This window comes from Egretta garzetta, unplaced genomic scaffold (genome assembly GCF_000687185.1).
Source record: "Egretta garzetta isolate BGI_Z169 unplaced genomic scaffold, ASM68718v1 scaffold411, whole genome shotgun sequence".
Lineage (NCBI taxonomy): Eukaryota > Metazoa > Chordata > Aves > Pelecaniformes > Ardeidae > Egretta > Egretta garzetta.
In genome coordinates this window covers 1,914,643-1,939,908 of record NW_009258541.1, presented here as the reverse complement: position 1 = coordinate 1,939,908, position 25,266 = coordinate 1,914,643, and positions in this window count along the sequence as shown.

Sequence of the window (25,266 nt, the reverse complement as noted above, 5' to 3'; positions counted from 1 at the left end):
AAAATGCAAAATTAAAAAGAAATTCACAAAAAAAAAAAAAAAAAAAAAAAAGAAAAAAAAAAAAAAAAAAAAAAAAGAGAGATGAGTTTGATCATGATCCTAGTATACACCTCTTCTTCCAGAGCATGGAACCATCAGCAGGTCTGACTGCTGAATGCTGTAAATGCCCTGTACCTTAAAGACGTCCACATTTCTCCATGGATCCCTGAATGCCCTCTATAAAGCTCAGCCAGGCTGAAGGACGCGTGAGAAATCAGCTGTTTATCTCACGAGTATGAAAGTCAAGGGCCCTGGGATATTTCAAGTATGGCCATATCTGGCCATGCCTGCTTTATAATTAGCTGCATGCTTTAACAACGGACTTCAGCAAGAATAATCACTCCTGCTTCAAAAGTAGGTTTTGGAACTTGTTATTTAAGAACATTATTAGAGAGAAGCAACACTGCAAAGTAACTAACTTCTCTGTTCTTTGCTGTCCTACCATTACATCTGACTTCGTAACTTATCTTTCATAAAAAGAAAACCAATAAATTTAGATTAAATTTAGCTGTGAAAAACAGACAAGCCTTACAAAAAAAAATACTATGAGTAGTCAAACACATGGCAACAGATTTTAGCTCAACTAGAATATGAACAAACTCCCATATGGTAGCATGAGCAATCATGACCAAAACAAGACTATATGTCTTGTACAAGGAATAACAAACAACTATGTTTTAACAAAAAAACACTTCACTGGTTTATTTGCATTGGAAAAGTAACTGTTTTTCTGAAAGTTTAACTACAGGAATTGCTGGATTACTAAACATAAAATGTCCTTTACTAAGCTGATTCCAGAAGTAACAGATGATCATAAACAGATTATATTCTTATTTTTCTGTAGAAAATTGTTCATTAAAACTGCATAACAGAAAGTATATTTATGTATTTCACTCAGTGTAGATACAAAAATATTCCTAAGACAGGATTCAGAGAAAATAAGCTGGACTGCAGGTAAAAAAGGGTATAAATCAACACCTATCTGGCCATTCTCCCTGAATGAGTATATTAAATATTCCTGTAGAAGTCCAGACAGTGAACGATATATACTATTTACTGCTTACAGTTTAACTCTGTGGGTCCTCTGCAATAACGGGGCTGTGAAGCAGAAAGCTACAGTGCAATAAACTCAGGGCAGAATACCTGCTTTGCTTGCCAAAGGTTTAATTTGCTGGACAGCCCTAGATAAGATATCGTCATTTCTTGTATGCAAAAGAGGGACAGGATGGCTATCTGACCGTTACAGAAAAGCTCTTTTACCTAGGAGGTCTTTACAGATTTCAGTACAAATGCTTTTATGCTCTAACATTGAGCTTATTGCACTGAAAATGAGATGACAACGATTCTTTTTTCTTTTTTTTTTTTTAATGAATGTTAACTATTCTGATTTAAATATTATAGCAAATAAACACGACTGTAATGTAAAATAAAGGTAAACAAAGCAAGAGCGCTTATGTGATATCCTGCCTCATTAACAAGAATTCTCTGCAATTTTGGTATATTTTCCCAACAAATTTCTACATCGCTTGCCAGGTGGCATGTCTGACCTCAAAATCTCTTTCCAAACAGTCTGCTGTTGCTAATGTGGTAGAAATTAAAATAATTTGTTCTAGAGGAACAGGTTGAATCAACATTCAGACAAGGTGCAACACCTATATTTGTTCAATATTAATTACACTTCTGCCTAGTTCAGTACCGCACCTCTGGCTCAAAGCCATCAAGAAGGAAGTCAGTTGTAAGGAGTATCACCATGCTAACTAGAGATGTATGTAGCCCAACAGCCTGAGCCGCTGTGTCAATCTCTTACCTCTCACAAGCATCACATATAATCCATCTCCCTTTGTAGCATAAGAATTATTTAGCCAAAAATGTTAAGTTGCTTAAAAATTATCTCACAATATGTTCATACATTCATCAACATGTTAAAAATAGCTACCTCCATCTCTGTTCTGCGTTATTCTTATACTGCATGAGACATCGTGGAGAATTTCTAAAGTGCACACAATAAACATGAAACCATATTCTTTATCTGCACTGGAATTTGCTACGTACTTGTGAATTCAGTATCAGGAACCTCATCCTCTCACCAAACAATGGTAACGCCATCTGCTAGCTAATACGTGGAGGTTTCCATTTCCATATCTCAAGGAACTTTGCAAGAGATCAGTATCAGTAATCTCCTCTTTCTAGCTGAGGCACAGAGAGGTCCCTCGGGTCCTGGTACAGTGTTCTCTCCATTAGCTTCCATGGACACTAGTAAAAAATGACTGGATACCAGACAACAGAACTTGCCTTCCAAAGAGGTAGGTACCGTGCTTTGTATGTACTAGAAACAACAGCTTTGATAAAGCCAGGGATCTCATGGCGCATGGTGTTCCTTCCCATTGTAGAGCTTTGGGTAAGAGCTGCACGAGTAGCCTGTGCGCAGGGAGTTAATGTCTGTAGCCTCACAAGGTATCAGTGCTTTTCCAACGGAGCTCTTCTTCTGGTACTACACAGTCAGAAGATGGTTATCGTAATGCCAGTTATGCCAGGAAAGGAGTCAAAATACTATCAGACTGCTGGCCAAACTCACTCGTCACCCTACGAACTCCATTTCAACTGTTGGCAATGATTATTAAGATCAACAAATGACCGATGCTGAGAATTCATGCCAACCACAAAGGCTATGTTGAAAAAGTGGATTCATAATAACCATCGAATCTCCTTGGATTTGTGTGACCAGTATCTTTTGGAGCTGAGAACAGGAAACTTGCATGCAACAGTTTTGGAATTTGTAAATAAGTGCCCACCATCAAGTTATTTTTTTCTTCTCCCACCCTTTTTTAATACTACAAAGGTTGTTTAAAATAACAATTGTAATTATATAGAGCCTCCTATGGGAGAGTTAAAAAATATGTATTTTTTTCTTTACCCCTGCCACAAACTGCTGTATATTAAATGTGATTTAGACAAATAGGGCTGTTTGCCAGTAACAAACTGAAAATAACATCTGGACATGTGCAACACATGCAAATTCACCTCTAGCAAATCAGTCTGGTGGTGGTGAATCTTAGTTTGCTTCTAGCTATTTTTTGACTTGTGGCCAATCACTCTTGACCTCTAAAGAGGACTAAAACATTCCTATACTTGTAACTTTTTAGACATACACTTCTTGTTTACTCTGTAATATCAGATTTTAATGCAGTCTTCCTCTATAGAGAAGATACATAGATAGTTCCACTAGCTTCATATAGTTCCTCTATAGATACAGATGACTCACAATATATTAACATCTACCAGATGTTCACAAATAAGTAGAGATATTTAATTTTAGAAACTTTGCTAATAAAAGACTTAAGTCTCTGGAGCTCACTGTTCCTCTTGGAAATCACATAATGTATCGGACAAAGTGGCCAGATTCATCCCTGCTATCACTGTCCTGAGGTCAGTGGTGCCAAAACTGCGCTGAAGTACGAAGCTGCACCAGGGAGGCATTGGACCTCATTAGGATTTCACATTAGTGACTTAATCTTACAGGAGTTTTGAGGAGTCCCCTATGACAAGTCCTAATGAAAGTGCTCAGCATCCAGCAGAAGTATTCAGCTCGTTACAGGATCGAACCGCATGGGCAGAAAAATGCCTGGTTTAATGCAAAGTGGGCACCTTCGCCATAGGCTACTTTTGTCTGATGTTACTTTTATGTATGTTTAGATCCTTTCCTACATCTTGAAACTAAACTACAAAAGAACCAAGTCAACTTATACGAGTCTGGGGTTCTGCCTGTGTATCTTCCACATGATTTAGTGTTCACGGGTCAACAGGCAAAGAAGTGTCAGGCTATCCTGTGACGCTTAAAATATATTCTAATAAATATATTTCTCAGGCAGAAGTATGAAATACAAGGATTTAAATATAGCTAAATAATAACTCCATGGTCATAGGCTCACTCAGCATTATTTTTTCTTATGGAATATTTTGTTTTAATAACAGCAATAAAATTATAAACCAGAAAAATACAATATCGTAATCTAGAAAATTAGCACCACTAAGATTACATATTTTTTAAAATCTGCAATATTACACAAACCTGAGAATTCTATAAAATATATAAGGAAATAACAGAGACTTTGATCAAGCTTAAGACTTTTTACATTTGCCTTTAAGAGACAGCATTTGTGGCATTCCCCATACACAGCACTACGCTCAAAAGTATGAGGCAACTGTTCTCCAGACTGTTTCCGTTTCTCAAAAAAACCCCCAAACCAACAAAGTTCCTAGCTGTCAGAGGCCTGACACACCTGAAGTCTGTTCAAACCAATAGATACGGTGATGCCCTCCTGGATTAGCCTTCATTTCAATAACTCTCAAAGCAGATGCTAAACCAAATTTAAATATCAACATGGGTATGCATTTTGCTGGACTTACACAATCCTTCAGGCTCAAGAGAGAATGTGAGTTTTCATTTCTTGAAATGGGCTATGTATTTATACATTTCAGAAATTCTACAGCCTAGTAGGGTAAGAACATGTACAGCAATGTGAAATATCTTAAATGTGTCCATGGTTCTCCACTATGGATTTAATTCTGCCGGAAACGCACAAGATTTTTATACTGTCCCAGATGTGCCTAATATTACCCTGGAAGTCCAACAACTCCCCAGAGACAGTGGTGTCTATCAGTGTTCCCTTACCCCATTTCTTCTAAACCACTTTCTAATTAATAAGAAAGCAATGCAGGCACATGCCTTCCATGTGTCAATGCTGAGAGCAGGACGAGCTGAGATTATTTCCTAGGTGATCATTTCCTACCATGATTTTCAGCACGACTGCAAATTTTCCATGTCAAAACTGGCAAAGCTGCTTCTTTGTTGCACCAGAGCAACAAAAGTTTGTCCTTATGGTTCTTGTTGTATGTAAGCAGCAGGACAAATCACCCATTCCGTAACATGTTAAAAATCAAGAGCTGTTGTTATACCAGTAATATTTTCCTCATGATAGAGAATGGTAATGCTGCTAGCAGAAAATTTATGCTGGAAGTCACAGTAATAATTACTGTCTGATGCTGGAGAAGTTCAGATCTGTTCCTATGTTCTTTACATTAGGTCTAAACACTCAGCTAAGACTGATTTTTTTTTTTTTTAAAGCATGACAATTGAAGAAATACGAAAATAGTTTGGCTTGTCTATATAAGTGACTGAAAATGCACATTTTTTCTGCCTTACACAGTGTAAGCAACTAGACAGATGAAGTACGAGGTTAGCAAAAAACCAAGCTTTGAAGAGCTTCTCACAGTATGCAATAAGCTGCAAAATTGTATTCTTGATATCAGTAAAGTGTATCAGTTTGAGCTCATTTTTTTTTCTGTTCATTATCTGTCTACTTCCCAAGAGAATATTTCAGAGATTAGTGTATAATTATAATCAACAGTTATTTTATGAGGCCTACAAGACCTCCCTGAACTAAATGACTTTTCCCTTTTAGTCACAAGCCTTTCTATAGCACTAGTAATTTCTTCAAGTGGTCAATCATACAAATTCAAATAATGAATAGCAATCTTTATTAATACTGGGTTCAGCTGCTTTATCAATTGATGAACATATCTTGTGTAATACATTTTTTCATGTGCAGTTACTTCTATTTTTGTTATTATTTTTTAGCTGAAGTGAGTGGAAATTTGTCTCCGACGGCAACAGAGATTTTGACCAGTACTGTAACTATATCTAAAAACTGTTACTTCTGTGATCACTGTAGCTTCCTTTTCATTATTTTCCTTGTAATTTGAAGGCTGCCATGCAATTCACTACTGTAATGGCCAACAGGAAGGAATATTTTCAAAGGAATTTTCAAAGTCATTTATACTTACTGCAAAGCAGAGTACTGTTAAAAGAAGTACTAACAAGGGAGGACTCCACTCACAGCCTGAATTTCCTTTTACAATAGCTCACATTTTTCTGCCTTAAACCTCTGATAAAATATAATAAAGAACACTAAAATAAAATGAAGAAAGGATACTTCAAGTGTTGCAAGGAAAGACGTAATTTATAATGCTAATGACAAGTGTATGTTATATCCTATTGTACACACCTGCTTTCATTGTGCAAACGTGATTTACAGGTTCCATTGATAGTCATTACACTTCATAAACCGGACAAGAAGTTAGCAGTTCCCAAGGGGAACTATTATTTTTGTTATTTCCACTTGGGGGAAGACTCTAAGAGCCAGCATTCTGAATATTAGACAAAATACAGCAGATGGCCATAGGAAAAATGAGGCCAGAGTAGCAGGTGATGGGTTTAGAACACCAGGAGCCAAAGCGCTGACAAGTTTTTTGGGACTGCGCAGAAGAGAGCCCTGTGGATGCGAGGCAGGATAAGAGCATGGCTAGCCAGATGTTCCCAAAAAAGCTCCTCCAAGCTTCAGTAATGAGCCTGAACAAAAGCACGTGGCTGAGCATCCCTCGCCAGTCAGAGGTGGAAGCTGATGCCCTCGTAGCTGCTGGAAGGTTATAAAGAGGGGGTAAGTAGAGCAGGACCGTAAAAATGCAGATAAAAGTTTATGACTGATGAGGAAGAGCCAAAAAAAGGATGCACAGAGAGGAGTGACCCCCGCCAGGGGCCAGGAGGACGAGCACTGCAGCAGAGGCTTCTGGATAAGCCACGACTTGGTCACGGCTGCATGAAAGGATGGTGCGGCTGTGAGAAGGGAAATGAGATGCCAGTCCTGAAGGTGTTATATGGAACAGAAGGGGCTGCTAAGTAGAAGGTGAATGGAGAACCAAAAATTCTCTGAGCATTTCTGGAGCTGAGTTACAGCAGAGCAAGCAAATACGGGTAAAGCTGTACCCCGGCGGCTCACAGCAACCAGGAACGGACCCAGATCTTCCACCTTGCAGCCCCGTCTTTGCAGTAACCCTGAGGCGATGCTAACCTCCTGGCAGTGTAGCATTTGCTGCCTTTTCTTTAAATAAATATGTACAGGTCCTCAGGAGAGGACGGTTTCTTTAATTTGGTGTATCTAAACTTAACAGACTTAAGTACCACCATATCACTAACACAAATATTAACAAAGTTGTGTGAGCATAGACATTAAAAAAAATGAGATTGCTTGGAAAAGGTATTTAGAAGTCACTAGAAAAAGTCAATGAGCGAAGTAAAGGCAGTGTGTTACGTACAGAACCTTCCCTAGGTAGGCACAACGCAGCTGGTGAGATTTGCTCATACAGTGAGCATTCCCGCCACGCGGCTACGATTATCTCTAATTAAGAAACAATTCTTTTTAAATGGAAAGATTCCCATGGTCACATTATTCACCTTCTTTAGTTTGCTCTGTACACAAAAAAGCTGTTGGACTGGAAACATCCATCATTTACTTAAACAAAAAAACCCACAAGGTGTGTGTTAAAATGAGATAACGCATGCCCCACTGGCCTCAAATGATCCAATAAAAGGACTATCTTACAATACCACACTCTTAGAAATGTCTTATTGTGATAATGAAATGGCACCAAAGTTCATTTTGTTATAGAAAAACTGTGCTTATCCCCACACTAGGAGTATTTTTATACGATTTCAAGCAAAAACATCCAACCTTGCTGTTATTCTGAGGCATAGCAGAGAAACACCAACTAATTTATTTAATATATTACCTATGTAATGGAATCATATGTGATAGTTATAAAGTGCATTTTTTATTTATATGTTGATCAACACCACCACAACATTTTAGTGGCCTAGAAAGAGGTTCATTGCTCTGGGAGTTTCCAGTAAAATTCTGGACAGCAGACTGCCGCTCTTTCTGCATTAATACTACTGGTGATACTATGGAAGGGAGAAAAAAAATCATTTATTTATAGGTCCGTCATTTATTTTTTCCTAGACCTTATCTTTCTACTATTATTACAAAATTCTTTCTACTGGACAATTATCAACAGCAGCAATACTAAATTTTCTTACCGTGTGTAGTGCTCTGTAATTAATACTTACAATATATTTGCTGTCTGGACAATCGTAACTAAGGAACTTGGAAAGCAATGAATCGCTGCAAGACGGGAAGAAGCGATGACATTTATGAACCTGGATATGTGCGGCCATACATCAGCACACGCATCAGGGGCACTTGTCTGAACAGCGATGGTGGAACCAGCCATCAAAGGCTCGACTCCTTCTTCCATTTCTCCTAGCAGAAGGGGACCGTTTAAAAGCAGCAGCAGAAAGCCGGCCGCATTATTCTCTCCTTCTCCTTTCTTCTCTGGCAGGTGGCTAAGACTGAAAGACTAACGTTGTAGTCCAGTTCTGTCACCACTGCCACAGATTCCTTCCTTAAATCTTTGTTTCAGCTTCACAATGAAGCGAGAAAAAATAATTTTCCAGTTTTGTAAAATGTTTTTTTTCTCCCAATAAAAACCTAGAAACAAAGGTGCTTAAATTGCCTACGCTTCTACTTAGGGAGTAAAAATTTTTTAAGTACTTTGAAGACTCAACAAAGGCCATCTTCAGCTTCTGCCCTTCAAAAAGGAAAAAGGCTGAGAAGAAAAAAAAACCAACAAAAAATAGGTCAGAATAAAAAAAAAATATTTCTGAATCCATTCCAGTGTTATATTTGAAACTGTAGTAAGAAACAGTGAACGATGGCCAGGAATTTTCTTTATCAGCTTTTTTTTCCCCCTCACTGTCTTCGTATCTGACACAGATAGTCATTAGGGATAATGTTAGTTCTTTATTTTAACTGTGAATATTAAGATAATGGAAGAAATTGGCCAGTCACTTGTGAATTATTATAGCAATAAAAGTCGTTGGTGGAAGATGAATCTTCTTCAAAATAGTACAAGGGTGTCAATAAATGAAGAGTAATGTGAAGATCACTTATATTTATTGGCACTGCAGCATTTATCAAAGTCATCAACATTTAATTGGAGTTAATCTACTTGCTAGCTTTTTATTTCTACTGCACAAGTTTGTTCATATATTTAGGGATAAAGTGCTAGACTGACTAGTCTTTTATTTTAACTCTTTTTAGCTTTTATCCTCCATCTCTAAATAAATGTGTATTTGGATTACACCTGGAGCATTCCTTTTGTGGGGCAGCTGGGCCCACTTCCCATAGCGTACCTGCACATTAACATCTCATGTCTTAGAAGCAATACAAGTACAAAACCAGGAGTTTTGGAATTTGAAATCAGTAAAAATACTTTATCTACACACATTTATGGACCATTGCTTTAAGTTTATGAAAGACTTATACAGCTGCAATATTAGCTTGAGATGTGATTCCATTCATGGAGTCTTTCATCCAGGCATGAATCTGAGGGTTGTTTGAATTTGGGAATAAATCTAAATATCTCAGCTATCCCAAGCACTGCACTCACTGATGTCTCAGGGCCTGAGACGGAAAGGAGAGGAGAGCAGAGAAGTCAGGATCTGAAACCATCTCACAGATCAGGCCCCCTTCTCTTTCAGGGGATGAAGAGCTCCTAGAAAAACAGGAATTCATACACTTTGCATTTGTTGGCTTTTATCTTTTAACACCATACTCAGCTGATGCTGTAGGTTACAGCTATATCCCATGGGCAGCAGATACCTGCTCACCCTCGGTTACTCGAGCCTCTTGGGAGCTAAGTGTCCTGGTTTTGGCTGGGATAGAGTTAATTTTCTTCCCAGTAGCTGGCATAGTGCTGTGGTTTAGATTTCGTATGAGAATAACGTTGATAATACACTGATATTTCAGTTGTTGCTAAGCAGGGCTTGCACTGGTCAAGGACGTCTCAGCTCTCAGGTCTGCCAGGGGCTCAAGGAGCTGGGAGGGGGCACAGCCAGGACAGCTGAGCCCAACTGGCCCAAGGGCTATTCCAGACCACATGGTGTCATGCCCAGTATAGAAACTGGGGGAAGAAGGAGGAAGGGGCAGACATTTCGAGCGATGGAGCTTGTCTTCCCAAGTCACCGTTACGCGTGATGGAGCCCTGCTGTCCTGGGGATGGCTGAGCACCCGCCTGCTGGGGGAAGGAGGGAATGAATCCCTTGTTTTGCTTTGCTTGCGTGCGCACCTTTTGCTTTACCTGTTAAACTGTCTTTACCTCAGCCCACGAGTTTTCTCACTTTTACCCTCCTGATTCTCTCTCCCTCACCCCGTTGCAGGGGGGCAGCGGGCGAGCGGCTGCGTGGGGCTGAGTTGCTGGCCGGGGTTAAACCATAAGCACCCCACGAGGGGTTGTAGCAGCCCCCGGCCATCCTTCCTCATTCCCTGCAGCTGACATCATGGCATGTGACAGGGACACATCCAGCTGGGGAGCGGAGGAAGGGACTGAGGCAACCAGGCCCACCCAGAAAATTTGGGAAGAATACCCCGTGACTGTTCTGGCTGTGGCAGCTCTCCTTGTTCTACGAGATCCTCTGGCTGCTGCGTGAGCTGGGCGGTGGGGAGGAAGGGCAGAGGTGGTGGCGTCGTCGCACGTGCGCAGCAAGGCCAGCAAGGCTGTTGGGAGGAACGAGCCCTGGCAGCGGGACGGCGGGGGGGGCCCCCGCGCGCCCAGCGAGCCAAGCGCCTTCTGGAGCGGCTCTGCGGGAGGTCCAGCTGTGCCGAGCCTCGCATGGCAAATCTGCGCGGCCCACAGCTGGCAGGGCACCGTTGCCAGTGTACGCCAAATACACGAAAAAATTATTTGTGAACAGAAATTACAGAGAGATGACTCGGTGACTGTATTTTACTGGAATCCGCAGACCTGCTGGGACACTTACATTATTGATTTTTTTTTTTCCATTGACAGATTCCTTTTCAGAAGGTAAAGAGCGCAATCAGGCATTAATGTATGCATGCAGATTTCATGAGGCTCCCTAACCAGCTGCTCATGAAATAGTAATGTCACTTTTGAATAAGGGAAATGGCAAATCTAGCGGTCATTTTAACGGCCGTCAAATTGCTTGACAAAAGGTACCTACACGATACAACGTACGACGACTTTTTACTGCGGTTCATATTTCAAGCCTGGATTTGTATTGGTTGGAGCAGGATTCCTAAAAAAATCCTCAGATGCAGTGTAAGCTGTAAATTCCTCCTGCACTGCAAACAGGATGCGTTGTTTACAGCTGTTTAGATCCACTAAATATTTGTGGATTTGCTTTCTCAGCTATAGCAGGAACTTACTGGTCATAACTCCCTGCCTTGTTCAATAACTTCCAGTAATTATCGTGAAGAAAATGCAATAAATTTGTGTAATAGACTGCCCCTTTGCTATAATATACAATGAGAAGCAATCAATGCTCCTTACAATGAGGAGAAGAAATACAACTGTGTTTTATTTTATAGCTTTGGTAATGCAGCTTTGGAAGCCACCAGAGGGAGTAGAGTGAAATTCCAGTGGTCAAATTCCAGCCCTGTAAAACATAGCCCAGGGCTGACATTTTACAAAGTAGCAACACAACAGCGGGTTGCGTACTTCTTGGTAGACTATTTTATTTGTTCACCCATCCAGCAAATACAGTGTCCTCCTGAATTGCTGCTCTTATTTCATATGCTTAGAAACAGGGAAGCTCTATGAATCTCATAAATAACCCTCAAACTTAACCTTTGGCAAAATAATTACAAAAAAGGTGATGTAGGGAGATGATAGCGAAATACCTGCTTTTGCAGTTACCAACAATAATCTTGGAAAACAAGACAGCTATATTTAATCACCGTTTTAATATATAGTTTTACTGTAACTTAAATCAAAGGGCATTTCTGAGGCTGTCCTAGTTATGCTTAAAGTATAATTACACGCTACATATCTTGGAAAGTAAATGAAAGCCTTTTCTTGGTGATTTGTTATACATTTTTTTGCCTCTGGCTAAGCGAAGGCCAGGCCTCTGAAGAGTTTCAAGTATAATGCACAGTGAATATAAAACAGTCCATTAATTGGGATAATAGGTCCTGGCATGTAATTGCATTGCTAAGGTACTATGGATAGCTGCTGAGTGAAATGGTATTTATTCAAGGTTGTTAGTCACCCGTGGATAACTTTATTTGTCCACTGATGCTTAAATAAACGCATCATCCATCAGAAAGAATACTTACGAAAAAAATTTATCGCAAAAATCATTATCATGTCTCAAATTATAAAAGGAAACAGTATATATTTAGCATGAGAAGAATGTTGATAACTCACTGATGGTTTAGTTGTTGCTAAGCAGTGCTTACACCAGTCAAGGACTTTTCAGCTTCCCTTGCTCTGCCAGGGGCACGAGAAGCTGGGAGGGGGCACAGCCAGGACAGCTGAGCCCAACTGGCCCAAGGGCTATTCCAGACCACATGGTGTCATGCCCAGTATAGAAACTGGGGGAAGAAGGAGGAAGGGGCAGACATTTCGAGCGATGGAGCTTGTCTTCCCAAGTCACCGTTACGCGTGATGGAGCCCTGCTGTCCTGGGGATGGCTGAGCACCCGCCTGCCGGGGGAAGGAGGGAATGAATCCCTTTTTTTGCTTTGCTTGCGTGCGCAGCTTTTGCTTTACCTGTTGAACTGTCTTTATCTCAGCCCACGAGTTTTCTCACTTTTACCCTCCTGATTCTCTCTCCCTCACCCCGTTGCAGGGGGGCAGCGGGCGAGCGGCTGCGTGGGGCTGAGTTGCTGGCCGGGGTTAAACCACGACACTAAGTCACCCAGCAGCGGTTGTAGCAGCCCCCGGCCATCCTTCCTCATTCCCTGCAGCTGACATCATGGCATGTGACAGGGACACATCCAGCTGGGGAGCGGAGGAAGGGACTGAGGCAACCAGGCCCACCCAGAAAATTTGGGAAGAATACCTCGTGACTGTTCTGGCTGTGGCAGCTCTCCTTGTTCTACGAGATCCTCTGGCTGCTGCGTGAGCTGGGCGGTGGGGAGGAAGGGCAGAGGTGGTGGCGTCGTCGCACGTGCGCAGCAAGGCCAGCAAGGCTGTTGGGAGGAACGAGCCCTGGCAGCGGCACGGGGGGGCTGCCCCCCGCACGCCCAGCGAGCCAAGCACCTTCTGGAGCGGCTCTGCGGGAGGTCCAGCTGTGCCGAGCCTCGCATGGCAAATCTGCGCGGCCCACAGCTGGCAGGGCACCGTTGCCAGTGTACGCCAAATACACGAAAAAATTATTTGTGAACAGAAATTACAGAGAGATGACTCGGTGACTGTATTTTACTGGAATCCGCAGACCTGCTGGGACACTTACATTATTGATTTTTTTTTTCCATTGACAGATTCCTTTTCAGAAGGTAAAGAGCGCAATCAGGCATTAATGTATGCATGCAGATTTCATGAGGCTCCCTAACCAGCTGCTCATGAAATAGTAATGTCACTTTTGAATAAGGGAAATGGCAAATCTAGCGGTCATTTTAACGGCCGTCAAATTGCTTGACAAAAGGTACCTACACGATACAACGTACGACGACTTTTTACTGCGGTTCATATTTCAAGCCTGGATTTGTATTGGTTGGAGCAGGATTCCTAAAAAAATCCTCAGATGCAGTGTAAGCTGTAAATTCCTCCTGCACTGCAAACAGGATGCGTTGTTTACAGCTGTTTAGATCCACTAAATATTTGTGGATTTGCTTTCTCAGCTATAGCAGGAACTTACTGGTCATAACTCCCTGCCTTGTTCAATAACTTCCAGTAATTATCGTGAAGAAAATGCAATAAATTTGTGTAATAGACTGCCCCTTTGCTATAATATACAATGAGAAGCAATCAATGCTCCTTACAATGAGGAGAAGAAATACAACTGTGTTTTATTTTATAGCTTTGGTAATGCAGCTTTGGAAGCCACCAGAGGGAGTAGAGTGAAATTCCAGTGGTCAAATTCCAGCCCTGTAAAACATAGCCCAGGGCTGACATTTTACAAAGTAGCAACACAACAGCGGGTTGCGTACTTCTTGGTAGACTATTTTATTTGTTCACCCATCCAGCAAATACAGTGTCCTCCTGAATTGCTGCTCTTATTTCATATGCTTAGAAACAGGGAGGCTCTATGAATCTCATAAATAACCCTCAAACTTAACCTTTGGCAAAATAATTACAAAAAAGGTGATGTAGGGAGATGATAGCGAAATACCTGCTTTTGCAGTTACCAACAATAATCTTGGAAAACAAGACAGCTATATTTAATCACCGTTTTAATATATAGTTTTACTGTAACTTAAATCAAAGGGCATTTCTGAGGCTGTCCTAGTTATGCTTAAAGTATAATTACACGCTACATATCTTGGAAAGTAAATGAAAGCCTTTTCTTGGTGATTTGTTATACATTTTTTTGCCTCTGGCTAAGCGAAGGCCAGGCCTCTGAAGAGTTTCAAGTATAATGCACAGTGAATATAAAACAGTCCATTAATTGGGATAATAGGTCCTGGCATGTAATTGCATTGCTAAGGTACTATGGATAGCTGCTGAGTGAAATGGTATTTATTCAAGGTTGTTAGTCACCCGTGGATAACTTTATTTGTCCACTGATGCTTAAATAAACGCATCATCCATCAGAAAGAATACTTACGAAAAAAATTTATCGCAAAAATCATTATCATGTCTCAAATTATAAAAGGAAACAGTATATAAAAATTGCTGAACAGTGGTACAATAAAGCCACGCCACGCTGCGGTTTGCTTGTTTTTCTGCCAGTGGACAATACAATACAGTTGAAAAAAAGAAAATCAAGGCTTAATGGCAAATTTACATGCTTACAATATTTACCCTGGCCACCGAATATACTAGCTATCTTTAAAAATATATTTTTTTCCTAATAATTTGTTCTCAAAGTTTTGTATAAATAAACATTGTCTAAACAGGCGAAATACAGTCAATAATACATGCAGCACTAACTGCAAAAAAAAAAAAATCAGCAGCGAGTTTAAACCATGTATAGGAGTAAGGCGGCATGTTTTGTTCATGTCGTTGTTTTGTTGTTATTTGGCAATGATCACTAATCCCTGAGAAAATAGCGAAAACCAAATCATACATAGACAACAGCAAGACACAAGTCTTGCTTGATTACAGACAATCTTAAATAAAGCTTAAATAAGACAGAAAAGACCTACAAAGAATTTCCATTGATACTGCCAACAGCTCAGCTCAGCACACCTTCCTATCTCATATAGATACAAGAAATTATTATTAAGGATCTCATTTTCAGATAAAGTGCAGCCACATCCTCTTTTATCTCCAGCTACATATGCAAACACTCATTATTTTGACAATCCTACCCTCAAGATCTTATCTCATCAGACGTTCCTTCTGAATAGAATCGAATAATATCTAATAGACAAGGGATACAGGTTTCCAAAGAAGGTTTAAAAGGAAATACATACATTAATTGAAATAACTGTGCCTATAGCTGCAGCAAACGTCTTATTATTCATATTTGTCTCTAAGTAATTGCCAGGACAGTTGACTCCCTGCCTGCATGGGAGGCTGGACCAGCACCTGAGTGAAAGCCACCCTGTTTGTCAGGTGGCTGAAGCTGCCAGATCCATCCATGTCGTGGGGTATAAAGGCCAGCAAGTGGAACAGTTTGATGAGAAAGAAGCCCCTTTTTAAAGCAGTTGACATTTCTAACGGCGCAAAAAGAGCGGTCACAGAACAGTCACTCCTGCCTTCCTAATAAATACATCAAATTTTGCAGGAGGCAGGGACAATTCCACCCAACTCACAGATGGGGTTGTTAGTTACATCTAGATATAAAGCTGATCGGTGAAGCCTGATCCAGCAAACACGTATGCATGCTATTAACTTTAGATACACAAGGTGTTGCAGCAATCTTAGTGAGGTAACTCATGCGTTAAATTAACCACATATATATTATGGGGATTAGAACACAGCAGCAGTGTCTTTTCCTTGAGATTCACTTTTGAGCACTTCTGGAAGGTGTCAAGTTTTGCAACATCAGAGTATGATGGAACAGTAACTAGAAGAAAACCCTCCAGTCCTCTCTCAAAGACCATCTGTCCTCAGAGCAGGATTTACAGCTTTTCCCCCGCGTTCTACGCTCCAAACAGGGGCTCTCAACCTCTCTGCATATTACTTTATTTCCACCTCGCTAGACCATATATTCCCAGGTTTATCAACTTCACTGAATGTGCTGCTTTGTTCTATTTTATGCCCTGATATTTCTATGTTTACAAATTACAGGATCAAAATAGGGAAACCTGGCCTAATGGTTACTTGGCCTAATGGTTATTTGGTATGAACTGGTTTATAAAACAAGTTCAATTCCCTATTAAAAGTCCATTTGGATGTGCTAGCCTTTATTGCTGCTACACAATGAAGTCAGCATTTAACATGGAATCTGTCAATAAACATGCATCGAACATTTCTTCCTGACTATTACCTAATTCAATATCTAGTTCAACTACACTTAACTTGTCTAATGCTCCAACCTAGGAGCATCACTTAACACTTAGATCTACTGCATTTAATTTTCCACCCCCTGGTCTGTTCATTCAATTTATCAAAAACTATACTGCAAAGCAACTACAACCATCTGCTCTTTAAACAGTCTCTTTACTTTAGTACCACCTGAAATATTTATTGCCTTACTTGTTTTAAACTAAATCAATAATTAAAATATTAAAGAGAATGATCCCAATGAAGAAAGCAAAAGGATTCTACTCTTCAGCAGTCCCCCCAAATGCACTTTCCGCGCCCTGCTATTCCGATTACTTACAGGCATCCACTCCATGTGCAGACAGGTTACACAAAAATCGGTTGCGTTAAACTTTGGTAAAAAGAAAAAGCTTTACTGAAATGGGGAAATACTAAATCTTGGATTTTCTCTTCTTGCATTCACTTGTACAGAAGTAATCTTATTTGCTTAACATGATTCACCTTTCAGAAATCCTTGCTTACTCCTGTCCTTTAAGTCATAGTTTTCTAAGTGTATCCTCTTGGCAACCGCGAATTAGTATTCTCCGCTAACATACTGAAAACATTACACTTAACAGGACTCTTAATTTTCAACCTTTCATGTATGCTCTCATTTTAAGAACAGTAACTAAGTTCACAGTTTTCAGTCTCCTGGAGACGTCTGTATCAAATATGCATTAAAAACTAATAACGGCCTCAACAGTTTATTTTCACTGTCACATATGAAGCATATGCATCGCCTGTTTCTATACTTCACCTAATTTTCATTTGCCTTAACGTTTCCTCACTAGCACTTCTTCAAATATTTGACTTAATACTTCTCTACATCAGCAATGTTTCACAAAACATTAAAAAACCTAAAAAAACCTCCCAGCAACTCCCCCATGTCCTGAGAGAACACGATGAAGAGAACATTTATTAACACAACCGTCATTATTAAAATTCGTGACAGTCCCTTCAACGTGACGCATTCCTCTGGCTTACCGAGGCTGTGCCAGGCTGGATGGAGCCCTGACCTGGGCTCCTGCCTGCAAATAAGAGGAAGGACCAAGAATACCAGTAGCGATTTTTTCCAGGCTATCAGGGTACTCTTCCAGCATCCAAAAAAGATGCAGCTGAAGGACTTCTGACTTTTGCATTCATTCATGCCAGTTTTTAAGCACTTATCCAAGTGTCAGCAATATCCTCATCTCCTTCCTTGTGTTTAACCCTTGGTTTTATTTATAAAGATGGATCGTGTCCTTCTGCCTTCACTCTACTAGGCTAAACAAGTAGGTCCTATTATATAATACACTTTAATTTCTTCTCATATGATAGATTCACTGTTCGCTTAATCATTGTAATTGCACTTCTTTCCATCTGTTCTCATTTAAATTCATTTTTCTTGAACAAGGATGACCAGATTGTACCTACTATTCTAAATAAGATTAATGCCTTTAGTGGCTCTCATTCTTCACTATTTCTTTTGGAAATACGTCACCTGATCTTAATGGACTGCATTTGCCTTTTTTTTTTTTCTTTTACATATCACACAGCTATGAAAGAACTGAATTACCACAGTAATCCATTATCATTTACAACTGAAAACCTCCCAACATTTTAATATCAAGTTTTACTCATAAAAATTGTTACTTATGGATTTTGAACTTAGTATGAGATGTCCTTTGATATAATCACATATCAATGTTACACTAGGCATCGACTTACACCTGAATTTCAAACCTTAAGTGATAAGCGCTTTACAATGTTTGGCAATACTTGCCTCCTTTCAGAATTTATTTTACTTTTAAAACCTTGAAGTTTGAAATCCACCATTAAAGTAAGGGGAAAAATGGCCTTCATAGCAGAATTTGGGATAATTTTCTACCCTCCCCCTGCCCAGTTTCCATTAATTTTCTTCACTTTTCCCCCAATATCCTGAAGCAATAGTACCAGAAAACTAAAGCCAAAGCAATAAGGCTGTGGTATGCTACATGCACTCAGAGAGATTTCATCAAGTCAGAGGCCAAGTCAAAGATAGTTAAATATTCTACTTTTTTCTCTCATCTATTACTATTTTTTTTCAAACTAATTAGTAACACAAGTAGTACCATCAACTTTCTAGTGAGGACAAATGGAAAGCTGTCATCAGAAAACTGTTGATATTTAGTAAGTGATATATACACAGAAGAAAGGAAAACTACAGGTTAAAAGCTCCTTTAATTCATTTGCTTCATTCAATTAACAACTAACTTATTAGAAATTTTGGGCAAAAATATTTATTGAAAACCCAAGTGCAGATGTAAGGCCTTAAAATGGTGACATTCTAAAAGCAAAACACACATGCATTCATTCTAAGAGCCAACTATATTTTAGCAATGAAGTAAAACATTTGTTCTAAGCACTGCTGAATAAATTAGGTTTAGAAAGGAATCTTTAGAAGTGAATCCACATCATAAAAAAGAATCATTCTCTCTACAGGATATTATACCCATATCTGAATACCTCAGCACTTTTAATTATTTGCCATTTACATTTATACTAAGAAAATATTGAAAGATCCCAAATGCATTTCAGGTCCTATTGTATGAAACTATAGTCCATTATGGTCCACTCTCTCTGAAGAATTTCCTATTTAGCCAAAGATACAGCAAGAAAAACCAAAAATGAAAACGGTAGGGTTGTAAAAGAATACAAGCGAACTGTTATACAGTACCATTAATTAAGTTACTCAACTTGGCTATTTGTGGAATGGAATAACGTAAAGCAATTAGTATTATTTTTTCTTCTCTATTTTTACTGTAGTAAAGAACAGTGAATACACCCTGCTAAAACCTGCTAGATTGTTTCATGCTATAAGAAAGCTTTACCACAAAATAATTAAGCGCGTCTAATCAAAAAACGTCGCACCGAAATCACGCAGAGCTGCTGTCCTAGCAAAGCCTGGCTCACACCTCTAGGACTGCACTCTCTCCCGGCTCTTCTGGCATTTACATAAACACAAACCACACCAAACTGCTCCAACTACTTTGCCAAACACACATCTGAACGCCTGACAGCAGTGATCACAAAAGTAGAAAAGGCTAAAGTAAAAGCCACTGCAATGTTCAATCAGGAAGCGATTTTTCATTTGTTTGCATATCATTTTCAGATTTAATGTTCAACAGAGTTCACCTTTTGATAGTGTACAACCACATCATATTTTTTTTGTAACCTGACAAGGAAATAACACTCAAAGGAAATCTTTTTTTTATAGCATTTCATTAAGAAATGTAGTTTTACAATTCAAATATACCACACTGCCCTCAGCCCCCAGTTTTTACGTTTACTAATTTTGGCAGAGCTTTCCATATCCGCACAGGAAAAACAAGTATCCCAGAATTTCTAGGTTCCCTATGAAACATTAAAATTCAGCTAAAGACTGCAATAAAAACTAATCTTACACCTTAGACTAACAACTTAAAGATACTGCCTTTCCTACATCTATCCTGCTCCAAGTTTCATATCACAGTTCTGTAAGTATAAAGAGAATAATTCAACTTAGCATTCCCTAGCATTAGGTTTAAGTCCAGCTATGAGCAAAGGAAAGCACTTGCATAACACACGTACCAAGATTAAAAAGTATCTATTTCTGAACGTAGAAACCACAACTTGGTGACAGTTCTCAAGCTACAATTTGTTTCGCTCATGGGCAATCAGGACCAGTTTCTCCTTCCTCTGCTGTTATGGTTCTGGTATGCAAAAAAATGGACTTTCTTCTCCTAGAACACATCTAGATAAATGTAAAGGAACCTCAATTCACTTTGCTCAGGCACCTCTCATCATTTAATGATGACCTGCAGTCATTCGGCACAGCTGATCTCTTTGGGAAGTCAGCAGTGTCTCTTCCACAGAACACCGCTCCAAATACAAAATAATCTTTGTGAGCTTGGGATTTCCTTGTATCATGGAGTAACTTTTTCTTTTTCTATGGGAGTTTGTTGGACGCAGAAGCAATAAAGGACTTACACTGTCGGGGTGGATGTGAAACGCTGAAAGGCAGGATCTCTCGTTTCAAACAAAATTTGCTCTATTTAACAAGACAGCAAAATAATTTCACTGAAAAAACCCTACCGTATTGAACCATTTTAGTTTAATAAATCACATCAATAGAATTGGCATAGACACATCATCCTGTACAAAAGTCACTATCAAGTGACATGTTACAGACTTCTAAACACATTTTTGAGTTTAGTGCAGCGGAATGCCAGCTTAGTTTTAGATGCATGCATGCATACAGCACAGACCCCAAACCCTGCACACACCCCCCCCCCCCCCCCACTGTAACATATATGCAATGGGTATAAACTGCCTGTGGGGATTAATGTTATCTCTGACTTTTTCTTGGCTGATAAGTAGAATATGAGAAGGCAGAACTGAAGTGCCTCTGGCTAAGCCTATGCTCACTGGTAGCCAACAGCTCCAAAAGGAGCATTTCAGCCAGAAAGCAAAATCTAGACCCCCCCTACCACTAGGTTCTCTGAAAATCCAAGGAATAAAAGCTTGCCTTTTTTCCCCCTCTATATACAATAACATGACAAAGTAGAGAGACATGATCCAGTAACATGACCTAAGCAGAAATCTCTCAAAATCATAGAAACATAAAACACCAGGTTGGAAGGTACCTCAAGGATCATCTGGTCCAACCTTTCTTGGCAAAAGCACGATCTAGACAAGATGGCCCAGCCCCCTGTCCAGCTGAGTCTTAAAAGTGTCCAATGTTGGGGAAAGGGCAGGAAAAGAATTGAAATGAAAAGAAAACCCGTGTGTTGAATAACGGAGATAACCTGTGCCTAAGATTTATTATTTGGCTTTGTGGTTTGGGTTTTTTTTGTTGTTGTTACTGATTTCTAGTCTTTGATGGTGCAAGGATACCTGTTTTGTCAGAATACATAACTACAATAGCATCAGTTAAATAGTACAGACTATATTCCCCTACCCTGTCTTGAGTGTAATGAGAAAGCCTATTTTAAACAGTGCAGGAGCCCATAAAGAAATTAGTGGTAAACTTATTTTTAGCAGCAATATTAGCAGTCACTGGAATGCATAAATCTGTTTTCCTCTGGTTTTAACAGTTAACTAAAATTCATAAGCATTCTAAAAATCAAAACCACAGTTTATTCAATTAAACTCTACACATAAAAAATATCCATCAGCTGTTGACAGCATAAATTTAGATTGGAAGCAGAATAAATGTCGTATTTCAGATGCTGGCAGGCAGTTCTTTGTACGCATAAGGGCAAGCAGCACACTAAAAATTATTTCAATTTTACCTACTAGATTTGGGTGAAACCCAAGCAGCTGAGGGAATCCATTACACACAAATAGGTCCACTGCAGTTCAGGAGAAGTCGGTGGCACACATACTCCCGAGTCATTAGGAGAGGAACTTTGATGAGGGCAGATAACAGGAAGGTTGGTTTCTGTATAGGAAGCTGAAATAACGTATTGCTCTGTCCTTTGATACAAGGAGACAGAAGCACATGGCAGGTTTTTGGTTTAAAAGAAGAAAAAAAGCCCTGAAAAATCTTGGTTTGTTTCTATGGATTTTTGCATCATATTAAAAAAAGGGCATGAGAACATGGCAAGTAAGAAGCTCAAACTCCAGAATACAAACTAGGAACTCTTCCAGACTCAAAGTATATCGGCATGTTTTTATGAGATCTCAGAATTAGGTCTATGAACCACACACGTGAGGACCTTCCACCAAGTTACTGTCTCCCTATCCGCAGGCTCTGACATTTCGCAGGGCAATCCGAAACAGAGCTCGACGAACGCTCTCTGCTTGACGAGTGTGATAGCAGAGCTGAGCAAACGTAAAATGTGCACTAGTAAGATCTCGTATCAGACAACAACTAAAAAATTATATATTTCTGCTCTGTTACATATAATGAATGATCACTAAAAGTGAATGCAGGATTTGCTGTGTTTTATTCTTTGAACAACAGAAACCAAGACCCAGACCCGACCAGAAAGCATGCTATATCTTTTCCAGTTGTCATAGCAAATGGTCTGGCCAGCTTTCTTAAGCCCATGTTAGTTAGCTGCTGGTTAGCTACTACAGTCGCCCGCTGATTAAATTTGGATTTAGATAAATTTGTTAAATATATTATAGATGATTAAGGAGCTGCCAGGATGACACAAATGGATTTTGATTAGCACAGTACTAGTAGCTGACCACATTGTAGAAGTAGTATAGGGAATATAAAGTATTGGCTATGTTTGAGGAAAGAATTATTTCTCTTTCTTTTTTCTTTCAAACTGGCTGGAAAAGGAATCAGAAGGGAGGTCTGTGGCACATCATACACTTTGGATGCAAGTATCCGAGGATTTATTTTCACAGAAAGCTGGTGATAGATTAGATATGTAAGTAAATTTATATTTCTAATTTAGGGGGGGTTTAGTTTGTAGGTAATTAAAGAAGATTTTTAATTTTAAAAATATATTATTTTTAATGAAAGGAAAGGCAATTTATTTCTCTGTGGCTAGCCCTTTCCAGTGCTGTTGTAGTGGGGGGGGAGCTCTATCTCCTTCCCTAAAACACTTGGTGTGTTTATACCAACTTCAGTGATAACTGCCCACCCAGTTGGTTCTTTCCTTCCATGTCTGCAGAAACTTCTTGAGAAGTCCGAGTAGCAATCTTAGCCCAGAGGTGTAATTACAGTATTGTTCCTTGCCATGATATATTCCATGTTCTTTTAACAGCAGAACCAAAATATGCACTTAAACATACTGGTTGTAAAATGGATGTCAGCAGGAGCAGGGCAGTGATCGTGCCCCTGTCCTGGGCATGGGTGAGGCCGCCTCTCGAATGCTGGGTTCAGTGTTGGGCCCCTCACTCCCAGAAGGACATTGAGGGGCTGGAGCGTGTCCAGAGAAGGGCAACGGAGCTGGTGAGGGGTCTGGAGCACAAGGCTGATGGGGAGCAGCTGAGGGACCTGGGGGTGTTCAGCCTGGAGAAGAGGAGGCTGAGGGGAGCCCTCATCGCTCCCTACAACTGCCTGAGAGGAGGGGGGAGCCGGGGGGGGGTCGGTCTCTTCTCCCAGGTAACAAGTGATAGGACAAGAGGAAATGGCCTCAAGTTGTGCCAGGGGAGGTTTAGGTTGGACATTAGGGAAAATTTTTTTTCACTAAAAGGGCTGTCAGGCACTGGAAGGGGCTGCCCAGGGAAGTGGTCGAGTCCCCATCCCTGGAGGGATTTAAAAGCCGGGCAGACGAGGTGCTTAGGGACAGGGTTTAGTGGTGGGATGGCAGGGGTAGGTTAATGGTTGGACTTGATGAACCTTCTCCAACCTAAACGATTCTGATTCTATGAATATAAATGTATTTAATGTATTTAATCTCATAGTAGTCCTCAAGGTAACAAAGAATTAACTCTATTTCATGGATGGCAAGCCAAAGTACTGAAGGGATAACAACAATTCGGTCCAGGTTCCCACAGAAAAACCAGTAGTGTGGTAGGGACCTGAACTCAGTCTCGCAAAGTCCTAGCCTAATGCACTGACCACATTTTTGCCTTTTAAACACCAAAATAACAACAAGACATTAGAAAGAAAGCAACATAAAATGTTTTATAAAGTTCTTTTAGGAAAAGTACATTGTATTTTGAAGGAGGATGTGTTTTACTGCTCTTCTTATAAAGGTGACACTTTTCAATTTTCTTCAGTTGTGGACAGTATTTAAAAAAAAAAAATTATTTTTATCAGTTGAAGAGCACGTCACTTTTGGTCATGCTGACTTCGCCACAGAAAAATCATTGGAAAGCTCTAAGAAAGCTTCAAGATTAACTTATTTAATCTTCCTGGCTAAAAGGACTTCAACACAGCCTACTGAAGTACGTGTGCTACGAGTCACGTGAAGAGCCACCCTCCCTCCCTGCCCCTGCCTTGCAAGCAGGTACTCTCGGTGCATCGGTCTCTCAGCAGCACAGATTCGTGGGTCTAAGAAGAAGAGAATCACCAAGCCAACGTTATGAAATGCATGGAAGAACTGTCTTTCTCTTGCTTTTTGAGCAGCTCTTAGGAAAGCATGACCAGTTCGACAGTGTTGCGGTTGGGAGCAACGGCTCTGAGGTGAGGTACGGCCAAGCGCTCAATGGCAAGAGGAGCTGGGCACTGTCAGGCAGCAGAAGTTGCCCAAGCCAGCGAAGAGGGAAGCTTCCGAGCCCTGTATTTCCTTTTCACATCTAGCAAACCTGTTCTAAGCATGTGCAGAAACTTTTCAAAGGCTTAGTATTTCACCAAGTACAGATGGGTTTTCACAGAAACGGTAGAACACATATTTCTGACACAAAGATTCCCCTCCTGCCAGATTTCAAGCCTCTGCTTCGTAAAATGTAAATCAAAGTGGAGTCAGACCTTCCATTTTCAGAATCTCTTTGAATTTGCCTTGACAGTTTCCTACTCTTTAATGAAATAAAAATGAATCATCTGAGAACTCCTGACCTATACTGCACGTTTGTTTTGGTTATTAGCTGTTTTTAGGATATCTGGGTTTTGTTTTCTTCATGCAGCCAGTCTGTTAAAATTAAGACACAATTTTTTGCGGTTGTATTAATGCAAATATTTCTTGAAAAAGATCATTTAGAAACAGGAAAAAAGAAACCTTCCTACGGCTTCCTACAGGCTGCTTTCACAATACATTTTTGAGCAAATTAAAAGTCAACTCTTTAAGCAAAAAACCTTCATTTACAAAAAGGCATATTTATGAAAGCACTCTAAGAAGATTTAATCAAGTGTACATTCATTATGGATAAAGAAAATCTGCCCATAAATACACTGAGAAATTAATTCAGAAGGCAAGAGAAAGGGGAAGGATGCAAAGTGGCTTTGCCTTTGAAATCAAACATTTGGCATAAATGGGATCACAACAGAAAGGGGATG